Source organism: Trichomycterus rosablanca, chromosome 7 (assembly GCF_030014385.1).
Source record: "Trichomycterus rosablanca isolate fTriRos1 chromosome 7, fTriRos1.hap1, whole genome shotgun sequence".
Lineage (NCBI taxonomy): Eukaryota > Metazoa > Chordata > Actinopteri > Siluriformes > Trichomycteridae > Trichomycterus > Trichomycterus rosablanca.
In genome coordinates this window covers 35,148,518-35,154,115 of record NC_085994.1, presented here as the reverse complement: position 1 = coordinate 35,154,115, position 5,598 = coordinate 35,148,518, and positions in this window count along the sequence as shown.

Below are 5,598 nucleotides of genomic sequence, written 5' to 3'. Positions count from 1 at the left end.
GTGAATGGACACGGTATTTAAAAACCACACCAACAGTGACCTTAAATTGGATGAAATGGTCGAATCAACAAAAAGCATTTATGTCTTCATAAGATTAGAAATGCTAGTCAGTTTTACCGATGTCTGGATTGACACCCTTTCACATGCTAATCATGCCTGAAGAGTGAAGTCTGTGTTTTCTGCTTGAATGATTCCAGCTGTTTGGTCTTGGCAGGAACTCCTTAACTGTATTTTGGGCAGAGTAACAGGATTAGAGCCTGACACAGCTGGCATGAGTGTTCATAAATGTCAAATACGGTAGATCATTAGATTAGTTTCATTTTACTCAGCAAGAACTGTAACTTATTACAAACAAAAATACGAGTTACAGAACAAACTTGTTTAGTGACAAAACACCTGATTAAAAATACTAATGTGGAATATTTCATCAAAACAGAAGTACAGTTCTAGTCACATGCACTGAACAGACTACACCATGTTTCTGCTGTTTATTTGTATATGGGTGGGTTGGTTTAAAAGGAAGGAACTACTTCAGGCTTTCTTTCAGACACCGCTCAACTACATGCCAACCATTTGCCTTGATTGGCCTTCCTGGTTGTGGCTTAGTTGGCGTGAGCTGCGGGTCAGATAAGTATCTATTATTTTTAGTGCCGAGAGTGAGGGGCAGGGAAGTGGCTGGCATTGTGTTGCAATACTAGTAAGAGAGGAATGTCATGTTATAGAACCTTCACATCAGGGCTACCACCATAATCCTGTATCAGAATTGGCATAGACAAAGCTAAGTATAGCAATAAATGAGCTCCAACAGGCAAAACATTTTATTACTTGAACGTCTGGGATGATTTGAACATTTTTTTCGTCTGAACTTGCGTACGTAAACAAACGTAGAGGCTTTTAGTTAGACAGGAAATAAAGCAGAAGAAAGTCAGTAATGGAATGTTCTAGAGAACACTGTAATTGCAATGAAAAAAATCAAGGACCTTGAAAATAATAATTAAAATCTGGACATCTGGGTGTGGTGTGATAGACTGGCACTCTGTCCAGGGTAGTCTTTTTTATTTATTTTCTATTTATTTATGCATTTTCTCCCAATTTTCTCCTGATTTAGCGTAGTCAGTTTGTCTTCCACTGCTGGGGATCCCTGATTGCATTCGAGGAGGGTATATTGCTGCTCACGCCTCCTCCGACCTGTGCACAGTCCATAGCGGACCCCTTCTTCTGCTCATGCATTCTGCACAGGTGCCTCTATCTGCTAATCAGGGTCCTTGCACAGCATTTGAAGACCCCACCCACATAGTCACAGTGGACAATTAGTGTCTGCTGCAGGCACTGGCAATTATGCTCGTAGATGGCGCCAATTCGACCGGTGGCAATGCCACGTTTCGAACTGAGGAGTTCAGAATCTCGATGCTGGTATGCTAGTGGAATTTCCTGCTGTACAGGGTAGTGCTTCTTTGCACCCAGTGTTTCTTGATGGAACTGCACCTGCCGCAACACTGACCAGGATTAAAGAAGTTGATGAAAATGAATAAATTGAATTAATTAAATTAAAAATATATACATATATACAAACACCAATCAGGCATAACATTATGACCACCTTCCTAATATTGTGTTGGTCCCCCTTTTGCTGCCAAAACAGCCCTGACCCGTCGAGGCATGAAGTCTGACACCTTTCTATCAGAACCAGCATTAACTTTTTCATCAATTTGAGCTACAGTAGCTCGTCTGTTGGATCGGACCACAAGGCCAGCTTTCGCCCCCCATGTGGATCAATGAGCCTTGGCTGCCCATGACCCTGTTGCCGGTTTATCCCTGTTCCTTCCTTGGACCACTTTTGATAGATACTGACCACTGCAGACCGTTTTGGAAATGCTCTGACCCAGCTCTAACCAGTCGTCTAGCCATCACAATTTGGTCCTTGTCAAACTCACTCAAATCCTTATGCTTGCCCATTTTTCCTGCTTCTAACACATCAACTTTGAGGATAAAATGTTCACTTGCTGCCTGTTATGTCCCACCCACTAACAGGTGCCATGATGAAGAGATAATCAGTGTTATTCACTTCACCTGTCAGTGGTCATAATGTTATGCCTGGTCGATGTATGTATATATGTTTGTATTTATTTGAGATTTATTTATTGGCTATTGGTTTCAGAGTGTAATGAATTACATACTACTCGTAATCCTAAAAGTCAGCTAATCTAATATCCAAACAGATATTAGTAGCGACAGTAAAAGAATGATCATTTTGATAATTGATCAACCTTTTAATTATTTCTTCAGTTAATCGATTAGTTTATTTTTCTTTTTATGTTATATAATAAATAAAAAAACATGATTTTAAAAACACTTTAAAATGTAAGCATTTCATTTTTAAGTAAAGTGTCTTCCCAGCTGAAACATATAACTACTAATCAGCAGTGTCACATGACCATCTAATCCATCTGATCTTTGGTAATCCAAGATCCAGTTTGCCCAGTTTCCCTAGAGCAAGTTATTAAAGCGCATCTTGCTTTGATTTTTGGAAGTTACATGACATGATGTCTAGCTTTGCTCAGGGCACCTGACTGGCTCAGTCTGGCCCCGCCCATAGTGAATAGCAAAGAAGAGACATTCTTAAGCTTTAGAACTGATTCTTTAGGCTTAAATTTATTTATAAATAGTTCTAACAAAATCATCATTATTGTAAAATAAATTAAACACATTTGGACAGTTGAAGTTACTATGAAGAGCTGTCTCAGGCAATATTCAAATAGACGAAGAAAACAAAACAGAAACAGACTTAAATGTTTCCTCAGAAAAGAAAGACTGAAATAAATACAGCATCATGTGACTGGAGTACATTTTAGGATCATTTGAACAGCTGCTGTGGGTAGAGTGATGTTTATATTCCAGCTGTTCACTGAATATCTGCTTTTTACCATATAGAACCATTTCCAATAAAATAAAAATGCAGCGAGATATTTCATGTTTTGTCTGCTCAAATTCAACACTTAATCGCTTGGTATCCTTGATGCCAAAAGTGTGGTGAAAAGGAATGGCAACATTACAAAGGGGTAAATGCTTTACTGTCCCAACTTTTTTTGGAAAATGTGTTGCAGGCCTGAAATGCAGGAATGGATGTTTATTAATAAATGAGGTTCATACTGTCTGCAATAAAGTAAAAGTCAAATTAAACGTAAGAAACTCATTTACATTTTCAGTTTGCATAAAAGGAGAGGACGGTAAACCACTGTAAGTGTAGAAAACAACAAGTATGTTTTTTTAAGTAGCTACTTAAAACACTTGAGTATTTTTTTACCTGAGTATAGTATTTATTTACTTAAGTATAGTATTTATTTTTTTTGAAAATATAATTAAAATATATACTTTCTACTGACTATATTTTTAGAAATCGTATTTATTTATGGTACTTTTTTTTTTATTAAGGAATGTCGTTGATTAATATTTGGTTAACCACTTTTGGTTTGGTTAGTAGGTCAAAGAATAGATTTAAGGATTCCAGTTATTGAGAACTAAGTCGACGTTAAGGCTGGAGAACAGTGAGTTATTGTACAGTCAGTGCAGGAGCGTTTCTCTGTTTCTCTACCAGTGATTGTTAGCAGAGACTGATTGTTGTTATTCTGGAAAGCTGAGACCAGTAGAAACCAGTGGAAAATGAACTCTGTACTTTGTGTAAGACTCGCTAAGTGAAAAGAAAATATTTGTTAGTTCTTTTGCATTTGTGTCATATAAATAGTTTCTAACAATTTATTGTAATTAAAATGCTCAATACAAGGTTTTCCACAGATATAGATTACAGAAGGTGCTCAGGTGGCGCAGCGGTTAATCAAGCTGGGGATTTAGGGTTTTAATCCCTAGTGGTGCTTTTGGCTGGTTGGGCTTCTACAAACAGTCATGATTGGCATCACCATTGGATTGGTGGCCTGTCCTGGCTGTGTTACTGCATTGCACCCAGTGATTCTGGTGAAAACCGATCCACCACGACCCATTATTATTCTGAAGAATCAGACTTCATATTTGATGGCTCTTATCTGACCACACATGATTACTGGACCAAAAGATTTCTACCAGATTAATTACTGTGGAATTGTTTTGCCACAGATATAGATTACAGAAGGTGCTTATGTTGTGTAGTGGTTAATTATGCTAGCCCACTACCGCTGTGATCTAGGGTTCGAATCTCTAGTGTTGCTGTCGCCCGGTTGGGTGTCTATATATTGGCATCATAATTGACTATCTGAGAAGGGGTGGTTGATGCCCTGCGATGGATTAGTGTACTGTCCTGGATGTGTTACTGCATTGCGCCCAGTGATTCCGGGGAACACGTATCCACCACGACCCTGATCAAGACAAAGCAGTAGTAAAACGTGAATATTAAATGCCAGGTTGCCACTGTTGGGTCCTTGAGCAAGGCCCTTAACCCTTAATTGCTGTAAGTACTGTAAAAAAAAGTACTGTAAGTCGCTTTGGATAATCAGCATCTGCTAAATGGCAAAAATGTAAATGTAAAACACAAAATTCATTTACAGTTTTAAGCTTTAGGTTTTTGGGTCCCAGCAGACCAATAATATCCCTCTTAATTTAAATAAATGAATGGCCAGACCTAGGAAAATTCACTTCACGTAATGGACAGAACTCAACTGTGGGGGAATGTTTAGTGGTATTCAGTATGTTTAGGGCAAGGAATGGGCAAGAGAGTTAAAAAAAACACTGGGCTAAACAAAATCATACCAATAGATCCTTCAAAGAGATGATCATATCTGTCAAAACTTACAACATATGACAATGTAATATGTTGAAAACAAGAAGTAGTTAAATGCTAGTTATTATGCAATGGTGCAATTCAATATGAATCTAAATTAGTAAAGGGGTACAAACACACTTCACAGCTCTAATCACCTCCCAGTACAGCTACTTCCCCAAGCAAAATATTGCGCTCTTTATGTGGGAGGTGGGGGAACAGACGAGTAGGAGGGAATAACAGAGTGAGAGAGGGCGAGAGTGAGAGAGAGGGTGAGAGAGAGAGAGAGAGAGAGAGAGAGAGAGAGAGAGAGAGAGAGAGAGAGAGAGAGAGAGAGAGAGAGAGCAGTTTACTAGTACGGTCGGTGCAGAAGTGTCACTGCTTTTTGAGCTTTAGCATTAGAAACACCTACAATTTACTACACCTAAATTTACCAGTCAAACTGACAACACCAAGAAGACGAATCCATAGAGAAAGGAACTTTTTCATGCCTTTGTACTGGACTGTTTTGCAAGGAATAATTACACCAAGGAATTCTTCAACAAGTTATTTTTTATAGCGAGACATGAGTCGAGACCTGAGCATTTTTTAAGGAAACTCTACATCTGGTGTAGGATTTATTTAAACTCTGTGCAAGTGTTTTCTTCAGGGTGAATGCTGGAGTGATGGGACTCATTTGTCATTCAAGGTTTGAAGACGATCTGGAAGTAAACCTGTGCTTTAATGTGTTTGAACCACTTCAGGACTCAACTCATGAAAGTTTTTGAGCCTGCGATGCATATCAGGACTGCTATGGTACTCTTCGTCAGCACTTACTCGCTTTAGGAGTCGCCTTTCAAACTATAGGATCT